This window comes from Myotis daubentonii, chromosome 1, assembly GCF_963259705.1.
Source record: "Myotis daubentonii chromosome 1, mMyoDau2.1, whole genome shotgun sequence".
NCBI classification, from domain to species: Eukaryota; Metazoa; Chordata; class Mammalia; order Chiroptera; family Vespertilionidae; genus Myotis; species Myotis daubentonii.
The window spans coordinates 79376422-79400138 of record NC_081840.1 but is presented as its reverse complement, the minus strand read 5'-3'; the positions used below and the strand labels follow the sequence as shown (position 1 = coordinate 79400138).

Below are 23717 nucleotides of genomic sequence, written 5' to 3'. Positions count from 1 at the left end.
TAATGAGAGTTTCACTTCCTCCTTTCCAATTTGGATGCCTTTATTTTTTTCCTCTTGTCTAATCACTGTTGCTAAGACTTCCAGAACTATTTGAATAAGAGTGGTGAAAGCAGACATCCCTATCTTGTTCCCATTCTTAGGAAGAAAAATTTTAGGTTTTGTCCATTGGGTATGATATTGACTGTAGATTTGTCATATATGGCCTTTTTATGTTGAGTTATGATCCCTCTATTCCCACTTTTCTAAGAGTTCTTATGAAAAATGGATGTTGGATTTTGTCTAATGCTTTTTCTGCATCTATTAATATGATCATGTGATTTTTGTCATTCAGTTTGCTTCTGTGATGTATCATATTTATTGATTTGCAAGTATTGGAACAGACTTGCATCCATGAAATAAATCCTACTTGGTCATGGTGTATGATCTTTTTAATATACTGCTGGATGCATTTGTGAATATTTTGTTGAGGATTTTAGCATCTATGTCCATCAAGTGTATTGACCTATAATTCTCTTTCTTTGTCATGTCTTTATCTGGTTTGGGGTTTAGGATAATAGAGTCCTCACAATTTTTATCTGATCACTGATTGTTTTGTCAAGAGAGTTCCAAGGACATGAGGGGTCCTTGCATGTGTTAAGACACTCAAGTTTCTGGGGCTCAGCACCTCCTACTGGCTGATGCACCATCATGAACCACCATATCAATAACCTGTGGTTCCTGTTTTCAGTTGGCATCATCACCACTGAGTCAAGAGCTGCCTGTGCTGACATGATTAAGCCCTTAGTGCACTGAGGCCTAAGAACTTGATCACACAGCTGTGTGACACACTCAGAGAGAGCCCTATATGATAACGGCCACATCATCAGAGAGCCCTGGGCTCAGAAGACCAGGAGGAAGCACCAACAGCTCTGAGATGCAGCTACTTCAGCCCCCGATGGCCTTTCTTCTGGTTCCCAAGGCACAGGCAGGTGTGTGACTGACCCCCACCAGAAGCCCAATGCCATGCAACACTGGCAGCGCCCTGCTCACATGCTACATATGCTCAGACACATTCTGGCTCTGGTCGATCCCCAGGCGATTTCTCAACTCTACATACCACCTCCCTCAAAGTCTGAAACTGAGTGAAAGCAGCAGGATGGCAGGGCAGAGGGCTGCTCCTGAGGAGGGCCCGTGGGTGCTCTCCCCATCCCTTGCCATCTGGAAAGTGGGCTCTTTTGCAAAAGCACCCGGAAGAAGGTTGAACACTGGAAATGAGAAATAATTCCACAGGAAATGGCAGCTTGGCAAAGGGGACAGGCTTCCAAAATCAAAGCAAGGCCCACTAACGTTCTAACTCAATGTCTTAAAATCTATCCTCAATCTCCACCCCCTTCTCCAAGCTTTGTAAAGAAGCTGAGGATCCAGTTGATCTCAAAGTTGGTGGCATCCTTGTCCCCGCAGGCTGGTTTGATCTCAAGTTCTCTCTGGTAATTTTTCAGTCCCAATGTTCTGAATAGTACAAACCAGCAATCGCTTCAGTGTGGTCAAAAGAAGGGAGAGGACCAAGGAGCATGGGAGGAAGGATTTTCCATGCTCTACAGGCACTAAACTGCTTGTTCCAGACACAAATCCCATTGCCCACATGCATGGCTGCAACAGGAATGAAGGGATTAGGACTGCTCTTCTCTTTGTCAGACTGAGTATCTCAGTCTCAAGGGTCAGGAATGTTGGGTAGTAAGCCAGGAATGTTGCCCAAGGAACCTGCAGGACGTCTTCTTGGTTATGGCTGATGACTGCAGACATCACTATCTGCCACCCAAGTCCTCCCCGCCTGCCCCTGTCCTTCCCAGTGTCCCTCTCTCCAGCCTCTGGCTCCATGGGCACAGCAGGCACAGTAGAATTTTCCTTGCAGGGAAAATCATCGGGGGTCATGAGGTCAAGCCTCACTCTCATCCCTACATGGCATTTCTTCGGATCAGGATTTCAGACAGAAAAAGATGTGGGGGTTTCCTTGTGCGTGAGGACTTTGTGCTGACAGCAGCTCACTGCTGGGGAAGGTGAGGAGCGCAGCCTGGGCCCCACCCTTCTGAAGGCACTGCACAGGGAACCCTCTTCTCAGGGGCTGCAGACCTAGGGGCACAGAGGAGCACTTCAGAGGACAGGTCAGCTTTGGAAAGACAGGGACAGGTCGATGCAAGTGGCCTGTTGAAGACTGGAGAGACTGATCACAGGGGCTTAGGAAGGAGGCCAAGGTTGTGCCCTGGAGGCCAGGGTACAAATGTGAGATATTTATGGTTTTGCTTAGACACAGGCAAGCTCAGGGTATGACTGAGCACCCAAGATCTGCTCCAGGAAATGACACCTAGCCTGAGCTGCCACCAGCACAGGGCACAGGCATGCTCCATTACCAGCCCCATCCCCTACAATTCCTCTCCACTCCAATCCTGCACTGCCCACAGTTGTCCTCTTTCCTTTCAAGCCCCTGGGCTGTATCTGTTGAGCCTCCACGTCCCTGGCTGTCTCTATGCAGGTCCATCACAGTCCTCCTGGGCGCCCACAACATCAGAAAGCGTGAACGGAGGTCATCACAGTGAAAACAGCCATCCGCCAGTCAAACTATCATCCCAAAATCAATGACATCATGTTGCTGCAGGTAGGGCTCATCACTCCCCTGGCTCTTGCACACCTTAAGCCTGGGGTTTCTCATCTCCTGAGTTCTTCCTTCCCAGTGTGACCCCTTTCCTGGAGTCCCTGGGCCCTTGCTCAATGAGAACTCCTGTCCTCTGCCTTCAGCTGCAGAGGAAGGCCACCCTGACTGCCACCATGAGTCTCCTCAGGCTGCCCAGGAGGGGAGAGCAGGTGAAGCCAGGGATGGTGGCCGGCTGGGGGCGACTCGACCTGAACAACACCACAGCCACACTGCATGAGGTAGAGCTGGAAATCCAACGGGATGAGCAGTGCATCTCTTGCTACAGACGCTGTTACAACAGAGACACAGAGATCTGTGTGGGGGACCCAGAAAAGTATCAATCTGCTTTTAAATTGAGATCAACAACATTGTCCATGCCCAGCCCTGGGCACAACCAAGCTTGCAGGTGACCTGAAGTAGTGGGAACTAGCCATATCCTGTGTCCTCAGCTTTTCCACTGCCCAGTCTCTGGAGAGGAGAGGCTGTCCCACAGCTGTTGGTGGGTAAAGGCTTCCTGAAGGAGGAAAAAAAAGACCATCAGATTCAAGTTGAAAACCCCAGTCCTAGGAAGGTGACAAGGCCTGCCCTGTCCCTGATTTACCACGCTGCTCCTAACAGAGACCACTCACCCTTAGGGTTTTGAGGAGGGCCGGGCCAGGAGACAGCTCAGCTCAGTCTTTTCTCTCTCTGCCTGCAGTGCTAGTTACCCACTGTGTGTCTGGCAACCATCCGTTCACATTTCTCATGTTTGAGCTTCCCCCTTCAGTGAACCTCACTTTCCACATCAAGAATGAAATTCATGCTGCCTTGCTACCCAGCTCTTTCCCAATACTCCTCCCATTGCCAGCTCCCCTGCCAGGCAGAATGCAAGCTCCATCAGGAAAAGGGAGACACATGTCCTCCCAAAAGTGACCCTCTTCTAGAGGACCCTCTTATCTCATCCACATTATCCTCCTACGTCAAGCCACACTTACACCCTCCCCCACGCAGCCCCAATGCCAATATGCAACAGCAACAAAAAAAAAATCCAGAAATTGGATGTAGGATCCAAAACCAAGCTCTAGGGCAGTGTTTCTCAACCTTCTAGCCCTTTAAATATATTTCCTCATGTTGTGACCCAACCACAAAATTATTTTCGTTGCTACTTCATAACTGTAATGTTGCTACTGTTATGAATCATAAAGTAAATATCTGATATGCAAGATGGTCTTAGGCGACCCCTGTGAAAGGATAGTTCGACTGCCAAAGGGGTCGCGACCCACAGGTTGAGAACCGCTGCTCTAGGGTAAGGGGCCACGTCTCCAGAAATCAGTGGAAAGATTGTGGAAAGGTGTAGCTCACCCCATGCAGCACTGCCCCCTACAAATCAAATAGAATAAAAGCCTGGGAAGGTCAGGAGGCCTTTCATTACTCCCAGGCCTAGTTCAACTGCCTGTCAGCCCTGTTTTGAGTGCAGAGCCCAATGCAGTCCTCGTTGTCCTGGCAGCCCTTCCACCTGCAGCCAACACTGACCTTGAAGGTGCCCTTTCATCTCCGTCTCAGCCAGCCTCTCCCCAGCTCTCATTGTTCATCTGTCTGTCTGTCTGTTTGTCTCCCCACCCCAAAAACAAAAACAAAACAAAAAAATCTTTTTTATATTACTCGATTCAGAAAAGGAGTCACATTTTAAAATATACAACTTCTAGAAGGGCAGAGTACAAGTAAGTAGTGCCTTGTTAATATCTGCCATAGATGAGTGTGCTTTGACTATGGGAAAGTGTATTTGGGGAATAAACATAAACATATTCATCTTAGAAAAATAGTTAACTGTGGAACATGTAACTAAGAAAATGAAAAATACTGTAATGTCCACCCCACAGAAATCATCATTGATCCTTCAGCATGTTTCTCTATGTATTAATAAGGTGCTGCTCCTTGCACAGAACTGGGGTTGGGCTGTTGAGAACGTCTAGTGTCTCCCTTTCCATTGCTCTTCTTTCTGCTGTCACACTGGTGAGTGTTGGGATAATGTGTTTGCAAATGTATGTAACTGCTAGGCCAGGGACATCAGAGACAGGGTTCTCTGGACACTAGAGCCAATGAACAAAAGTCCAGGACTTCTGTTCAAAATTGTGCGGTAATAAAAGCCCCCTGTGTCATACAATATTTACATTTTAAAAGGGGATTCCAAATATTCCAAAAATAAGAGTTTGGAGTGGTGGTAAAAGAGGAAAGGGAGCTACCATTTGGGGTATTTGGGTGTGTGCAGGCCACCTGGTCCTCAGGCGAGTCCACCCTCTACCTCACACCACCAAGCACACCCCTCCCCATAGCCCTTCCCTTCTCATACCCCAGCCACAGATTCTCACTGCAGCCGATGTCAGCTTCTCAAGGGCAGGAGCCACGTCTCTCATATGCCTGGACCTGGCCTGTTAAATGATCATTCATGATTTCATCAGAATGGAAAAGAGCCAGGAGCCCAGACAGGGAAACAGGCTTGGTGTAGTCGCTGAGGGACTCCTGAGGTTCCAGCCCCCGCTGGCTGCAGCCAAGGCCCTCATGTTCTTATTCCTTCTTCTTGCAGCTTGTGGCTTAGCAGTGGGAGTGCAAATGTGGTGACAGTGCCTTTGTCACCAAACCAAGCTTGAGAACTTCCCCAAACACCTGGTGTGATGACACCCAGCAAAACTAGAGGCGCACAGTCAAGAGGTGCGGGAAGTCACTGAGCCACACTCACTGCTCCCCTCAGGGGTTTGACACAAGAAACACCAGCAGCTCTGACATGGGCTGGCCTTTGGGGAAAATGTAGCCACTCCTTGTTTGTCTTTCTTCTGTCATCTCCCTTCCTCCTCCTAGGCTAGGAGAGATAAGTGACCATTCACATCCAGAGGCCTTAGCCCCCCACCCTCCCCATCAAACCCCTTTACTTCTGCCCCTTCTGCCCAGCAAAGGCAGGGACTTTTCCTTCTTTTGAGCCCAGGAACTCTCTGAATGCCTGGTCCCATCCCACCCCAGACTAACAAGTCAGATGCTGAATAAACACTCAACAACGATCCCCATAAAGAAGATGTGCACTAAAAGGTTTAACAGCTGTTAGCCTCTCTCTTATCTCCTAGAAAATGAGTTTTTCAGAGAAAGGTATTTGGCAAAATATGCGAAAGTACAAAAGACAAGTAATTACAATCCCTCACTCCAAACCAGGAAAGGGCACCTCAGACACACCAGCTATAGTCGTGGAAGTTTTCTCTGGTCCCAGCTTAAGAACCTGTTAAATTTCTCCGGAGGTCTGGCGGGTTTTGGCCTCGCCTTCCATTGCAGTGAACAGGTGTCACAACAAAGTTCTCTCACACAAGAATACAAAGCACCTGGTCTCCCCGTCATGTTGAAAGTGAATGCAGGCCATGCCCAGGAGAGGGGCCAGGTGTGACTGATCTGAGATGTGGCTGGATGACTGCACAGAAGCTCCCTGGCTGTCTTGGCTCCACCACAGCCTGAGCCACCAATGCCCAACCTCACCTCCCCTGCCTCCCAGGCCCTCAACTGCTCCACTCTCTCTGGCTGTGCCCTCTCCCCATCCCTGTGGCCTTGAATCCTATCAGACATCAGGCAAAAGCTAATTGAAGTCCATCATTCATGCAGCCAACAAATGTTTACTAAGAACCTAGAATGTATTAGGCCCTAGGACAAGAGGACTTTAGAAAATCTGACTCCATGAGCTCATGGGTAGGTTATTAGAAACAGTACCAATGGGTGTCAACACAGGCTCAGAGCATCAGGGAGACTTGCTGAGTTTGTTACATCCCTTGGGGCTCCACATCTGCAAGGTAAGCTTTGTCTCCTCCATATGTGTCTGAGGAGGACTTGTTGAATAAGCATTGTACCCCTGTTTTTAGAGTGGGATTCTGAGGTTTGAGATTCAGAGAGTTTTCTGGGCTAGAGGAAGACCTAGGAGTCGCCCCATTGTCTTTAGAGCACCTAATCATCACCTTCCTAAGCCTTCCCTCCTGAGCACAGACACTGGCAGTCACCCACCTTCAAGCTTTTCCTTCAGAGGAGATCATCAGGGGACATGAAGCCAAGCCCCACTCCCACTCCCACTCCTACATGGCCTACATTCACAGTCAAAATGCAAAGGAGACTAGGTGTGGCAGTTTTCTAGTGTGAGTGAACTTGGTCCTGACAGCTGGTCACTCCTGAGACCACCGCAAGGACCCTTTCTTTCCCACAGGCTGTAGGCTAGGTCAGCTCCCCAGGCTCCTGGTAACTCAAGCCAATAAGAGTCATCAGAGGAGCCACGTGAAATCATGACTGGGGCAATGAGAAGATTAAAAGTAGTACAAGTAAGATCTGGGCTCAGAGGGTCAGAGGTAACAACAAGTGACACAGTTGAGAAGAGAGGGAGGTGGTTCCACGATGGCAACAGATTAAGTAGAAGCTACAAGGAAACTCTCCCAGGACCAAACTGGAATTACCACTGAAATACTGAAGGACCATCCTGAATAATCAACTGAAGACTAGCTGGAGAAAACCCTGATAGCCAAGGATGGAAAGTGGAGACCGCAAAGAGACTGGTAGGAAGTGCAGCAGCACAAAAGGGTTGGCTGAACTACCACAGACAGGAGCTGACGTTCTGGACAGATATCTCAGCTGTGGTGTGTGGGGGGTTCCCACTGAGAACTCTGTGGTCTAAACCCCAAGATGGGCCCCCAGTCCAGAGCACCATAACTGAGAAAGGTTCCCGCATAACATCTGGCTGTGAAAAGCGGCAGAGTTGCTGCCTGCTAGCAAGAGAAAGCTGAAAATGCAGGCCAATGCTCAAAGTTTTGTGTGCAACCACTCACCTTGGGCTCTGCCAGAAGGAGGACACAGTGGACTAGGGCTGTATGAGCAGAATTAACATTTGGGGCCACTGGAGTTGGAGCTCAGAAGGCAGCAACCCCAGATTCCTATGCTGAGACATTTCCTCATACTGACATCTTTCTTGGGCAGGCATTTACCATCCAGACAACTATTGTCAGGGGTGGGGGGAGCCATTGCTCCACCCTGTTGGACAATGTATTGCCCTATCCTGTGCTCAATAGCCTGAATCTAATCAAGACTTAAAAACAATCAGACTACAGGCAGAGGTGGAACTCTGGAGGCTTTGAGTGTTGGCCTGGTCTCCTTCTTGGCCCAAGGCTAAAAAACATAGACTTTGACCTAAACGGTTCAGCTCAGTGGATAGAGCATCAGCCTGTGGACTCAAGAGTGCCAGGTTTGATTCCAGTCAAGGGCATGTACCTTGGTTGCAGGCACATACCCAGTAAGGAGTGTGCAGGAAGCAGCTGATCAATGTTTCTCTCTCATCAATGTTTCTAACTCTCTATCCCTCTCCCTTCCTCTCTGTAAAAAATCAATAAAGATATATATATATATATATATATATATATATATATATATATATATATATGAAACATAGACCTTGATGCACATGTTGGTCCTTTCCAAAAACATCCAGCCCCCTCCCCCCAGCAGAGGGAGCCACAAGCTATGGATTGCTGATAGCTCCAATCAGGGTACTCAGGGCCAGTCACAAACAGCATCTGACATTGTATTGCACTAGAGATTGAAAGTCATAGCAGATCTACCTAATACATTGACACAAACCCAAACAGGCAGCCAAAAATGGGAAGCCAAAAAATTAAAAAAGCCCCAGTTGGAGGAACAAGAGAATTTTCCAGAAGAAGAGCTAAATGAAATGGAGATAAAAAATTTATCAGATAGAGTTCAAAATAATGATGGCAATGATACTAAACAGCAAAGAAAAAGATATAGTAACTATGAAAAAAGACCAGTCAAAAAAGAAGAATGACATAACAAAAATAAAGAACACATTAGGAAGATTACACAGCATATTAGGGGAAGCCAGTGAATTAGAAGACAGGGTAGAAAAAACCACTCACTCAGAGAATCAAAAAGGAAAAAAAATAATTATAAAACAAGAGGACAATTTAAGGGAGCTGTGGGACAACATCAAATGTAATAATATTTGCATGATAGGAGTACCAGCAGGTGAAAAAGTGAGCAAAGGATATAGAACCTTTTTGAAGAAATAATGGCAGAAAACTTCCCTAATTTGGTGAAGGAAAAGGTCACACAAGTTCAGGAAGTTCTGACAGTCCCAAAAAGAAGAACCCAAACAGGCCTATGACCAGACACATCATACTTAAAATGCCAAAAATTACAGACAAAGCGAGAATCTTAAAAACAGCAAGAGAAAAAAAAAACAGTTAGTTACCTACAAGGGCGTACCCATATGACTGTCAGCTGATTTTTCAACAGAAACTATGCAGGCCAGAAGGGAGTGGCAAGAAATATTCAAAGTGATGAATAGCAAGAACCTACAATCAAGATTACTCTACCCACCAAAGCTATCATTCAGAATTGAAGGTCAAATAAAGAGCTTCACAGACAAGAGAAAGCTAAAGGAGTTCATCATCACCAAACCAGTATTATATGAAATGCTAAAGGGTATTCTTTAAGAAGAGGAAGAAGAAGAAAAAGGTAAAGATAAAAAATTATGAACAACAAAGTGATAATAAATACATATCTATCAAGTGAATCTAAAAATCTAATGAATAAAAAATCTGATGAACAGAATAAACAGGTGAATGGAATAGAATAAGAGGCAAGGAAATGGAACAGACTGACAATTCTCAGAGGGGAGTGGGTGTGGGAAGAGATTAGACAAAGATCTTATATGCATGTATGCAGTACCTGTGGACACAGACAATAAGGTGGCAAGGGCCTGGGGTTGGGTAGGAACTGGGTGGAGGGGAGCTATGGCAGAGAAAAAGAGGGACATCTGTAATAATCTCAACAATAAAGATTTTTTTTAAAGAAATGCTACCGAGATTGCTGTATTGAGAAGAAAAATTGAAAGAGTAACATAGGCATAAAGAATTAAAATGGCAATAAATAACTACCTATCAATAATAACCTTTAATATAAATGAATTACATTCTCCAATAAAAAGACATAGGGTAGCTGAATGAATGTGAAAACATGACCCAATTATATGCTGTCTGCAAGAGAACAATCTAAGGACAAAAGATTCTCACAGCTGAAACCTGTTTGGTTCAGTGGATAAAGCATCGGCCTGTGGACTGAAAGGTCCCAGGTTCGATTCCGGTCAAGGGGATGTACCTGAGTTGCGGGCACATCCCCAGTAGGAGAGGTGCAGGAGGCAGCTGATCGATGTTTCTCTCTCATCGATGTTTCTAACTCTCTATCTCTCTCCCTTCCTCTCTGTAAAAAATCAATAAAATATATATTTTTTTAAAAAGACTCTCACAGAATGAAAGTGAAGAAATTTTTTAAAAAATGTTTCCATGCAAATGTAAATTTAAAAAAAAACTGGGGTAGCAAAACTCATATCTGACTAAATAGACTTCAAAATGAAGGCCATCACGAGAGACAGTAAAGGTCACTACATAATACTATAGAGATTGATCTCAAAAGATGATATAACCCTGGTAAATATATGTGAACCCAATACAGACCACCTCAATATATAATTTAAAAAAAAAAAAAAACACAAAAAAATTTCTAGAGGACTTTAAGGGAGAGATCGACAATAGGGTTCTTTAAACACCTGGTTGACTTCACTGAATAGATATTCCAGACAAAAAATTAACAAGGCCCTGGCCGGTTTGGCTCAGTGGATAGAACATCGGCCTGCAAACTCAAGGGTCCCAGGTTCGATTCCGGTCAAGGGCATGTACCTGGGTTGCGGGCACATCCCCAGTGGGGAATGTGCAGGAGGCAGCTGATCGATGTTTCTCTCTCATCTATGTTTCTGACTCTCTGTCCCTCTCCCTTCCTCTCTGTGAAAAATCAATAAAATATATTTTTTAAAAAATTAACAAGGAAACAGTGACTCTAAGTGACACACTAGATCAGATGCATTTGACTGACATTTATAGAACATTTCACCTCCAAACTGCAGAATATACATTCTTTTCAAGTGCACATAGGTCATTTTCAAAGATAGACCCTATGTTAGAGCACAAAACAAGTCTCTACAAGTTCAAGAAGATTGAAATCATATCAAGCATCTTCTCAGATCACAATGACATGAAATTAGAAATCAACTACAGTAAAACACTCAAAAACATTCAAACACATGGAGGATAAATAACATGTTATTAAACAATGAAGGAATTACCAATGAGATCAAGAAAGAAATCAAAAACTTCCTGGAAACAAATGAAAATGAACACACAAAACCCAAAATCTCTGGGACACAGCAAAAGCAATCCTGAGAGGGAAGTTCTTAATAATAAAGGAAATATTTATCCGTACAACTTAAAGAATTAGAAAGAGAACAACAATGAAAGCCCAGAGTAACTAAAAAGAAAGAAATAATAAAGTTTACAACAGAAATAAATGACAGAGAGACTAAAAAGACAATGCAAGAGATCAATGAAGCTAAGAGCTGGTTCTTTGAAAAAATAAACAAACAAGATTGATGAACCTTTAACGAGATTCATCAAGAAACAAAGAGAGAGGACCAAAAACAAAAGAGGTGAAATAAAACTGACACCACAGAAATAGAAAGGATTGTAAGCAAATGCTATGAACAACTATATGCCATCAAGCTGGACAATGTGGGTGAAATGTAAAAATTCCTAGAAAAATACAATCTTTCCAAACTGAATCAGGAAGAATCAGAAAATCAAAATAGGCTAATAACAACTGATAAAGTTGAAGTAGTAATAACAAATACTTCCAGCAAACAAAAGCCCTATCTGGACAGCTTTACCAGGGAGTGTGACCAAACATTACAAAAAGAAATAACACCTATACTCCTCAAACTATTCCAAAAAATACAAGAGAAGGAACACTTCCAAGCTTTTTTTTTACAAAGCCAGCTTTGTCCTAATTCCAAAACCAAATAAAGATACTACAAAAAAGAGAATTACAGCCCAATAACCCTGATAAACATAAATGCTAAAATACTCAGTAAAATATTAGAAAAAGGGATCCAGCATTTTTTAAAAAAAGATCATACACCATGACCAAGTAGGATTTATACCACCAACGGAAGGCTGGAAAAATTCATAAATCAATAAATGCGATACATCACATAAGTAAATTGAAAGACAAAAATCACATGATCATATCAAGAGATGCAGAAAAAGCATTCTACAAATCCAACACCATTTCTGATTTAAAAAAAAAAAAAAAACCTCTCAGCAAAGTGGGAATAGAGGGCATACCTCAACATAATAAAGTCCATATATAACAAACCTACACCAAACATCATACTGAATGGGCAAAAACTAAAACATTTCCCCTAAGAAGAGGAAAAAGACAGGGATGTTCCCTTTGACCAATCTTATTTAACGTAGTACCAGGAGTCCTAGCCACAATGATCAGACAAGAAGAAAAAACAAAAGGTATCCAAATTGGAAAGAAGGAAGTAAAACTCTCATTATTTGCAGGTGACATGTTATTGAACATAGAAAACCCTAAAGACTCCACCAAAAATCTACTATATTTAATAAACAAATTCAGCAATGTAGCAGGATACAAAATTAACACACAGAAATCTATGGTATTGTTATACACCAATAATGAATTCTCAGAAAGAGAAACTAAAGTAACAATACCATTTACCATTGTAAAAAAAAAAAAAAGTAGTTACTTAGGAATATGTTAACCAAGGAAGTAAAGGATTTGTACTCAAAAAGGTATGGGACACTGGAAAAAGGGAAAGAAGAAGATATAAACAATTGGAAGAACATGCTGTGTTCATGGATTGGTGGAATTAACATCAATATAATGTCCATACCACCCAAAGCAATCTGTAGATTCAGTGAAAACCCTATTAAAATACCAATGGCATAATTCACAGACCTAGAACAAATACTACAAAAATGTATGTGGAACCAAAAGGGACCCCAAATAGCTGCAGCAATTTTGAGAAAGAAGAACAAAACTGGAGGGATCAAACACCAGATATCAACTTATACTACAAAGTCACTGTATTCAAAAACAGTGGCTGTTTTGAATACAGTGGCTTTGACTGGCACAAGAACAGGCATATAGATTAAGCCATTATGCTCAATTAATATTTGACAAAGGAGGAAAGAGCACACAATTAAGTCAAGACAGTCTCTTCGATAGCCAGTTAGCCTGGAGGTCAAATCACCCCCGGTATTGCCGACAACAATCAAGGCTTAACTACAACAAGATTGAGCACAAAGACCACTAGGGGGTGTGCCAAGAAAGCATAAAAAATGCGGAGACAAAGAAACAGGACAAAACTGTCAATGGAGGATATTGAGTTCAGAACCACACTTTTAAGGTCTCTTAAGAACTGTCTAGAAGCCGCCAATAAATGTAGTGAGATCCTCAAGAAAACTAATGAGACCCTCGATGTTATGATAAAGAACCAACTAGAAATTAAGCATACACAGACTGAAATAACGAATACTATACAGACTCCCAACAGCAGACCAGAGGAGCGCAAGAATCAAGGCAAAGATTTGAAATGCGAAGAAGCAAAAAACACCCAACCAGAAAAGCAAAATGAAAAAAGAATCCGAAAATACGAAGATAGTGTAAGGAGCCTCTGGGATAGCTTCAAGTGTACCAACACCAGAATTATAGGGGTGCCAGAAGATGAGAGAGAGCAAGATATTGAAAATCTATTTGAAGAAATAATGACAGAAAACTTCCCCCACCTGGTGAAAGAAATAGACTTACAGGTCCAGGAAGCGCAGAGAACCCCAAACAAAAGGAATCCAAAGAGGACCACACCAAGACACATCATCATTAAAATGCCAAGAGCAAAAGACAAAGAGAGAATCTTAAAAGCAGCAAGAGAAAGAAACTCAGTTACCTACAAGGGAATACCCATACGACTGTCAGCTGATTTCTCAACAGAAACCATGCAGGCCAGAAGGGAGTGGCAAGAAATATTCAAAGTGATGAATACCAAGAACCTACAACCAAGATTACTTTATCTGGCAAAGCTATCATTCAGAACTGAAGGTCAGATAAAGAGCTTCACAGATAAGGAAAAGCTAAAGGAGTTCATCACCACCAAACCAGTATTATGTGAAATGCTGAAAGGTATCCTTTAAGAAGAGGAAGAAGAAGAAAAAGGTAAAGATACAAATTATGAACAACAAACATGCATCTATCAACAAGTGAATCTAAGAATCAAGTGAATAAATAATCTGGTGATCATGATAGAATCAGGGACATAGAAAGGGAATGGACTGACTATTCTTGGGGGGGAAAGGGGTGTGGGAGATGTGGGAAGAGACTGGACAAAAATCGTGCACCTATGAATGAGGACAGTGGGTGGGGAGTGAGGGCGGAGGGTGGGGCGGGAACTAGGAGGAGGGGAGTTATGGGGGGGGGGGGGGAAAGAGGAACAAATGTAATAATCTGAACAATAAAGATTTAATTAAAAAAAAGACAGTCTCTTCAATAAATGGTGCTGGGAAAACTGGACAGATAGATGCAAAAAAATAAAACTATACAACCAAATTACACCACAAACAAGAATAAATTCAAAATGGATAAAAAAAAAAAAGACTTAAATGTAAGCCATCTACACTAATAAAAGAGAAACATGCAAATTGGTGTCACTCTGTACACCCACAAGCCACACCCACCAGCCAATCAGGAGCAAATATGCAAATTAGCCCAACCAAGATGGCAGCAGCCATGGAGCTGGAGCGAGCAGGATGCTTGAATTGCCCCTGGTGATGGAGGAAGCCAAGCTTCCCACCTGCCCTGGCCAGCCCTGGACTCTGCTCAAGGCTACAAAGTTTCAATTATAGAAGATAAATAAATGCCTTGCCTCCACTCAAGGAGGTGTTGAAAAGAAAAAAGAAAAAAAGGAGGGGCTGGGAGCTTGGGTCGCTGGGGGCCATGGCCATCCTGAAAACAGCCATCAACCCTTCACCCAGGCTGGCCAGGTGTCCCAGCAGGGACTCCCACCCTGAAGGGGTTGTGGCCAGCTTGAAAACAGCCCTTAGCCCCTCACCCAGGCTGGCTACACACCCCCAGCGGGGACCCTCACCCCATGGGGGCATGGCTGGCCTGCAAACCATCACAGGCTCCTCACCAAGGCCTCCCCATACCCCAAGGGAACCCCCACCCTGATCTGAGACACCCTTCAGGGCAAACCAGCCGGCCCCCACCCATGCACCAGGCCTCTATGTATACTAATAAAAGGGTAATATGCTAATTAGACTGAGAGACCTTCCAGGAGACCTTCTGGACAAAGCCATGGTAGCGGAGCCAAGGTAGAGGTGATTAGAGGCCAAGAAGAGAGGGCAGTTGTGGGTGATCAGGCTGGTGGGGGGTGGGGCCATTGGGGGCAAGCAGGCCATCAGTGGGGGTCAGTTGGAAGTGATCAGGACAGCGGGGGGATGCAGTTTGGAATGAGCAGGCCATCAGGAGGGCAGTTGGGGGCAAGCAGGCCAGTGGGGAGGGATGGTGGGGGTGAGCTGGCCAGCAGGGGAGGCAGTTGGGGGTGAGCACACTGGCACCAGGGGCATTAGGGGTGATCAGGCTGGTGGGGGGGAGCGGCATTTGGGGGCAAGCAGGCCAGTAGGCAGAGTGGTTAGGGGCAATCAGGCAGGCCGGCAGGCAGGTGAGCAGTTAGGAGCCAGCAGTCCCAGATTGCAAGAGGGATGTCCAACTGCCAGTTTAGGCCCGATCCCTGTAAACCAGCAGTAGGATATCCTTCGAGAGGTCCCAGATTGGAGAGGGTGCAGGCCAGGCTGAGGAACACCCCCTCCCCATGCACAAATTTTGTGCACTGGGCCACTAGTGAAACCATAAAAAACCTGAAAGAAACCATAGGTGGCAAAATCTCAGACACCTCCTGTAGCAATATCTTTATGGATACATCTCCTAGGGCAAAGGTAACTAAGAAGAAAATAAACAAATGGGACTACCAAAATAAAAAGCTTCTGTGTAGCAAAAGAAACCATTAACCAAATGAAAAATGAGCCTATTGTAGGGGAGAACATATGTGCTAATGATACATCTGATAAAGGGTTAATACCCAAAATAAATAAGGAACTCATACAACTTAACAAAAGGAAGACAAACAATCCAATTAAAAAATGGGTAAAGGACCTAAATAGACACTTCTCCAAAGTGTACATATAGATGGCCAAGAGGAATATGAAAAATGCTCAAAGTCACTAATCACCTGACAGATGCAAATCAAAACAACAATGAGGTATCACCACACACTTGTCAGAATGGCTACTATCAATAAATCAACAAATGACAAGTGCTGGCGAGGATGTGGAGAAAAGAGAACCCTAGTACACTGCTGGTGGGAATGCAGACTGGCACAGCATTATGGAAAACAATACGGAGTTTTCTCAGAAAAATTAAATATGGAACTGCCATTTGACTCAGTGATCCACTTCTAGGAATATATCTTAAGAAACCCAAAACAGCAATCAGAAAGAATATATGCACCCTTATTTTCATAGCAGCACAATCTATAATAGCTAAGATCTGGAAACAGCCCAAGAGCCCATCAGTAGATGAGTGAATAAAAACAAAAACAAAAAAAAACAACTGTGGTACATTTATACCATGGAATACTACATGGCAACAAAAAGGAAAGACATCTTACCAGTTTCAATAGCATGGATGGAACTGGAGAGTATTATGCTGAGCGAAATAAGCCAGTCAGAAAAAGACAAGTATCACATGATCTCACTCATACGTGGAATCTAATGAACAAAATAAACTGATGAACAAAATAGATCCTGAGACAGAAAAGCGTGGAACAGATTGTCGAATCTCACAGGGAATGCAGGGGTGGGTCGGTGGATGGCTGGGAAGAGATCAACCAAAGAACTTGTATGCATATACAACTAACACATGGACACAGAAAACAGGGTGGTGACGGCCTGGAATGGGGTGTGGGGGCAGGCTAGAAGTGGTCAATGGGGGGAAAAGGAAGGCATATATAAAACTCTCAACAATAAAGATTTCTTAAGTAAAATTTCAAGCTGAGAGAAAAATAGAAGAGGTAGGGACCACCGTGGGCAAATAAAGGAGAGGAGACCATGAATACATGCATTAGGTCAAAATGCAAACACAGTATTCCCTGTGATATTTCAGACACATGCTGAATACAAAGGGCTGAAATAAATGAGGGTAAAGGAGAGCTCTCGGTTACCTAACCTTAGTGTCTCTGAAAAGCAGCTTCACTCAGCCCCTGTCTTCCTGTGGCCTCCATTTTCCCTAGCTGCATCCCTGCCCTGCCCTGGAATCACCTGCCTTCATGACTCCTGTGCTGTATCACCTGTGACTCTACCTCCCCCTCCCCGCCACTCACACACTCAGCTCTCTGTGCAGGTCAATCATGGTCACCCTGGGGGCCCACACCATTGAGGAGCAGGGGAACACCCAACAGGTCATCCTGGTGAAAAGCGCCATCCCCCATCCAGACAATAATCCTAAGAACTTCTCTTATGACGTCATGTTACTACAGGTAAGGAAACCTCCTGCTGCTCTTGCTTTCATGAGTCCACATTGTTTTCTCTCCAACCGAATGAAGCACTTCCCTTCCTACCTTCCCATCCCAGCCACCTGACCAGTCTCTGTGACTCAGGTGTCCAGACCCAGGGGCTACAGGCTGACCTGGGCTCCCTTGCCCCTTTCCCATCAGGTGGAGAGAAAAAATAAGCAAACTGGTGCTGTGAAGACCCTCCACCTGCCCGGCGACAAGGACATGCTGAGGCCAGGACAGAAGTGCACTGTGGCCGGCTGGGGAAGGTCACCCTGAAGGGCACATGCTCAGACACTCTGTAGGAAGTAGAGCTGACCTTGCAGAAGGATGGGGAGAGCGAATGCCACTTGTGCCATTATTACTACTGGGTCATTCAACTGTGTGGGGGAAACCCGAAAGAAAATAAATGTCCTTGCAGGTGATACTGAGCTTTTTCCAGCTTGGCTGTGAGGACATGCGTGTTTGGGTAAGAATTGGGACTTAGAGCTCTAGGTGGTTTGGATCAGTGGATAGAGTGTCAGCCTTTGGACTGAAGGGTCCCAGGTTCAATTCCAGTCAAGGGCACATGCCCAGATTGCCAGCTCAATCCCTAGTAGGGGGTGTGCAGGAGGCAGCTGATCAATGATTCTCATCATTGATGTTTCTGTCTCTCTCTTTCTCTCCCTTCCTCTCTGAAATCAATAAAAATGTATTTTAAAAAATAAAATAAAATAAAAAGAATTGGAACTTGGAGACCCAGGCAGGGGGGGTCTCCTTCACTCTCTAGGCCAAGCATGTTAAACTCAATGGCTAACACGGGCCAAATAAAGTTTACGTTTATGTGGGCCACAAAAAAACAAAAGCTTCAATTTTCATAGAAATGTAGGTTTATTTCAACAGACACATGCTGAATACAAAGGGCTGAAATAAATGAGTCATTGTTAACATAAAATAATAGAACATTTTATTAAAAATTAATATTTTTTCTTGAACATTAACTTACCAGACACTGAATAACTGCACAAATAAATAAGCACAACACAAATAAACCTATTTATCTTGTTCTCTGAAAGCGAAATATTTCCTGTTGCTCACACCAAACAAGTCAGTCCAAGACTACTGACGTGGCTATCAGCTGCTAAAATATTCACTGCTAATATTAGCGGAGAGAAATGGTGTGCCTGCGCATAAGATGCATCAGGGAAATGAATGCAACATGATTATAGTAATCAGTCATTAGTGAATGTTGTAGTTCGTTATTAATAATCTATACTAATAAAAGGGTAATATGCAAATTAGATGGGGAGACCTTCCAGGAGATCTTCCAGACAAAGCCATGGTGGCAGGGACGAGGCAGAGGCAGTTAGGGGTGATCAGGCCAGCAGGGGTGGGGGGCAGTTAGGGGCTAGCAGGCCAGAAAGGGGGCTGCTGGGGGCGAGCAGGTCAGCGGTGGGGGCAGTTGGGGGTGATGAGGTCCACAGCTGGGGCAGTTGGAGGTGAGCAGGCCGGCAGGGAAGGGCAGTTGGGGGCAAGCAGGCCAGCAGGGAAGGGCAGCTGGGGTTGAGCAGGTTGGCAGAGGGGGCAATTGGGGGAAAGTAGGCCGGCAGAGTGGGGTAGTTGGGGGCAATCAAGCTGGCAGTGAGGGGCAGTTGGAGGCAAGCAGGCCAGCAGAGGGGGAAGTTGGGGATAGGCAGGCCAGAGTGGGGGGGCAGTTGGGGGTCGAGCAGGCTGGAAGGGGGGCAGTTGGGGGTGAGCAGATCAGCAGGCAGAGTGGTTAGGGGCAATCAGGCAGTCAGGCAGGTGAGCAATTAAGAGCCATGGTCCCGGATTGCAAGAGGGTTGTCCCAATACCGGTTTAGGCCTGATCCCACAGGATCAGGCCACTAGTCTACAGATAAAAGCCTAAGCAACCAATACGACTAAATGACCAGAAAGACCAGAATGATCAGAATGACCAGTCGCTTTGATGTGCACTAACCACCAGGGAGCAGACACTCAACACAGGAGCTGTCCCCTGGTGGTCAGTGCACTCCCACAGCCAACCTCCCATGGCCAGCCAGCAGCATCCAGTGCCATTCCTTCTACACCCCAGCCGGCAACTGTTGCCTCCTCTCCTAACCCCATGGGGGCCTTCGGGCCCTAGGCTGGGACAGGGAACAAGAGATGGGTGGTGGTAGATGAGGCCCCTTTCCCAGGGGGCAGCGGCCAACCTCCCACGCCTTCACCCACCCCCCGAAGCGGGCAGGCCCCAATTGGCCCAGTGCTGATTGGCCCTGATCGCTGGCCAGGTCGATGAACCCCACCTGTGTACGAATTTCTGCACTGGGCCTCTAGTTATGTATAACAGGATATTGAAAAAATTAAGTTATGAAATTTTTATTAAAACATTTCTTACATACCGTTATATTGGCTGGGCTGCAAAAATATTCTTTGTGGGCCCCAAGTTTGACATGCTTGCTCTAGGCCAGGGGTGGGCAAACTTTTTGACTCGAGGGCCACAATGGGTTCTTAAACTGGACCGGAGGGCCGGAACAAAAGCATGGATGGAATGTTTGTGTGAACTAATATAAATTCAAAGTAAACATCATTACATAAAAGGGTACGGTCTTTTTTTTTTTTTTAGTTTTATTCATTTCAAACGGGCCGGATCCGGCCCGCGGGCTGTAGTTTGCCCACAGCTGCTCTAGGCTGTGATATTTCTTCCCAGGAAGAAAAGAGGGGAGCTGCCAGAGCTGGGAGAAATAGCATTTCTGAGATCCTACAAGGGCCTATGGTCACTCTAAACACAGTGCTCCTCCAGAGGGTGAATTTGCAACACTCCAGCCCATGCTGGGGTCCAGTGGTTAGAAAATTGTTGCTTGCTTATGCAGTAGTTATACCTGGTGGCTCCTCAGAGCTGGCACCCACTTTGGTTAATGGGTTCCTTCTCCATGCTAAGTGTCAGCCCCACCTGCATTTTTTCAGATCCATCTGTTATTAGAGAAATGCATGGATGGCCTTTCTCCATGTTAGTGTGAGTGGAGTTCTTGTGGTGCTGGTGGAATAAGCATTTCTGGAGGCCCCATGGGAGAATGAGATGTGGTAGAAAGTTTATTTTCATGGAATTACATCCCTTGGTGTTTAAGTCTCTCCCCCTTACTACAGTCCAAGAAGATCTGCCACTGAGGATTCGACAGAGCGAAAACAGAGCTAGTTCAGAGTTTCCATTCCATGATGCAGCTGGGTCTGATACAGCAGCAGACTAGTTGCAGTCCATTAGTTTACTACAGTTGTTCTCAACCTTCCTAATGCCACGACCCTTTAATATAGTTTCTCATGTTGTGGTGACCCCCAATTTCATTGTTACAAATTGAACATAATTAAAGCATAGTGATTAATTACAAAAACAATATGTAATTATATATGTGTGCCGGGGTCCAACCCCAGCAGGTCCAGGGGTCCCCAAAGGTGTGGACGGAGTCGGCGAAGAAGGAAGGACACGGAGACAGTGTTCAGTTGATCAGCAGCCTAGCCAGGATCTCTAGCCCGGATCTCCAGCCAAGTTCTGGTCTGGATCTCCAGAGAGGTTCTGTGTCCATGTTCTCTTGCTAGGTTCTCCAGCCAGGTTCAGTCACCAGGTTCTAGTCAGGCTCTCTTGCCAACCTCTGCAGTCAGGTTCAGTCCAGGATCCCTTGCCATGTTCTCTCCAGCGAAGCTCCTCCATCTCCTGGTTCCCTGTAGGTTCTGTCTCTCTTGGTCCTGTCTTCTGAGTTCTAACTTCTAAGTTCTGTGTTCTAAGTTCTGTCTCTCGCTGTCTTGTTGCATCTGTATTTATACCAGTTGATTCCAATCCTATCACTCTCTATTCCAAAGGTTAGGGCGTTTCTTATCTCCATTCCAGGGAGTAAAGATTATGTAGCTTAAGCATGATTGTTCGTAGTTAAAATGATTAATTACCCGCCTGGCACTTAGTTAAGAGGTTTTATTCCCTCCCTAACTTCAGGGGAAAATCCCTACCTGGGGATTCAACCTTTCTCGGAGAGGTGACCTTGGTTAAAACACATAGTGCCAAGAAGGTGAGCAAACATATTAAGAACAGTATGCCATATATGCCAGGTCCCTTGAAACAGCAAGCATGGACCGGCTCCCGGCATATGTGTTTTCCGATGGTCTTTGGTGACCCTTGAGAAAGGGTCGTTCGACCCCCAAAGGGGTCTGGACCCACAGGTTGAGAACCGCTGGTCTATTGTGTGTGGGGTCCACATGACCGTGGGCCGTGTTGGCAAATGCAGCAGCCAGAGTGTGCACCCCCTGCAACAAGAATCCCAAGAGAGTAAGAGCCAAGAGGAGGAACTCCTTTGTTTAGGACCTTATGTGTCAGAAATCTTCCCAAACTTGCAGTGGTCATGCCTACTCTGGCCAAAGACCTGTTCCCAGGTGTCATTGACAGACATGTCCTCATTTCACCAGACTTTACAGGGCATTCATCTAAATTTCAGCTTCCTGGCAATTTTTTCTCAGGGGTGGGGGAGCGTTATACCATTGTAATGAAGCCAGTTATGAATAACTGGAAAGGAGCAAAGGGAAGGCCAAATATATAGTCATGCCATTTGTGCAGCTTTGCCATTTGAAATTAAAAACTTACAGCCCTGGCAGGTGGTTCAGTTGGTTGAAGCTGCAGTTACATCCCCAGTCAGAGCACATATGGGAGGCAACTGTTTGATGTTTCCCTCTCACATTGATGTCTCTCTCTCTCTCTCTCTCTCTCTCTCTCTCTCTCTCTCTCTCTCTCTCTCTTCCTCTCCCTCGCTCTCTCAAATCAATAAAAACATATCCTCAGGTGAGCAGTAAAAAAAGATGAAGAGATGTCAAGTGGATTATCTCTGATAAATGCTCTATTTATTTTCTATTACTGGGTAACAAATTACCACCATTCAGCAGCTTAAAATAACTGTTATCTCATAGTTCTATAAGAAGTCTGTGCAGGCTCAACTGGGTTCTTTGTTCCTGGTGTCTGAAGGCAAAAATCAAGGTTTCACCCAGCCTAGGCTTTCATCTGGAGGATTTGGAAGAGAATTGGCTGCCAACCTTATTCAAGATGTTGGCCTGACTTAGTTCTCGGCAGCTGTAGGGCCCCATCTCATTGCTGTCTGTCATGTGGTGGAGGTGGCAGCTCTCAGCTCCTGAAGGCTGCCCTCACTCCTTGCCACACAGCCCCCTTAATCGTTGAGCCAGCAATGGTGCATTTCCTCTTCATGCTTCGGTTTCCTATGACTTCATCTTCTGCAACCAGCAGGAGAAAACTCTCTGCTTTTGAAGGGCTCATGTGGTGAGGTTGGGCCCACCTGGATCATCTCCCTTTTGCCATACACTCTAAAGTAATCACGGAAGTGCTATCTCATTATATTCACAGATTCCAACTGTCAGCGGTCGACAAGGACAGTACCCTGTCGCACAGTTCTTGTCTTGTTGTAGGAACGAATTCAAACAAGAGACTACATATGGCAGCAAAAGCAGGTGGATTTATTTGTAGGAAAGAGATACACTCAGATAAGACCTGAGTGGGCAACTCAGCTGGCCAAAACCAAACTGAGCACCCTGAGCAGGCAGCTCAGGTCACTGAGACCAACCGAGTACACTAATATTTGGGAATTTAGAGGATTTATACCTGTGGGCTGGAATGCCCCATAGTCAAGAAGCAAGTCATCCCCTCCCTCATCTCTCAAAAAAAATATTTCTTTAAGCTACAAGGCTCCTGCATCTAGGTGCTATGCCACCTGTTAGGCCACAACCTGGGGGACTCAGAATCTTTCCTGCTCACATAGGGGACCCTGAATCTTTCCTGCTCACCTACTTTGTCCATTTTCAGTTTGTCACATTTTTTCATTTATGTCCTCCAAGCCCCAGCTGCTTCTCCCAGGCTTTTCCCCCTCAAGAGACATAGGCCACATTCATTTGGGAGGCTGAAGGGCATAGTTCTGACTTCTGGAGCTACTCTCTGCTGAATCTGGATGTAGAGGTGAGTTGGCCAGATATCCCTTACTCTCTGTCTGGGAGTGGCTGGTTAGGGTGGAGTAGAAGCGTTACACAGCCTGATCTAGTGGGTTTGGTGGCATGGGCAAATCAAAAGAATTTAGGGGTATTTCTGGGCCTGGGTGAAATCGTTGTGCCAATATAATTTGAGTCATTCTGAAACAAAGGAGACAAGGGTGTTTAGAATTCAGGATCTAAAATTAGGGTTACTAAGAGTCCCAATAGTATTAGGATAAAAGGAGTCGTCCATTGGAGGATGGTGGAAGTGAGGGGATTCCACCAACAGGGGTTTTATATCTGTTTTTGAAGTCCTTGTTTTGTGTGATGGGGCTTCTGATGTTATCTTGTTACTGGAGGGATTGATTAACATAGAATATAGAAAGGGTTAAAGCAAGCCTCAAATGGGGTGTCTGGTGGTGTGTAGATGAACAAGCAAATGAAGGGAATGATTATATAGACATTTAAGAGAATTCTAGTTCCAGCCTGAAGGAAAAGTACAAAGCCACATGCATGGGTCAAACACTATAAAAC

At 45.1% G+C, this 23717-nt stretch overlaps 1 pseudogene; it reads left to right on the top strand.

The window, feature by feature from the left end:
- The first annotated feature begins 913 nt into the window (after nt 1–913).
- On the top strand, nt 914–3078 carry LOC132229410 (granzyme B-like; annotated as a pseudogene).
- Nucleotides 3079–23717: the final 20639 nt, after the last annotated feature.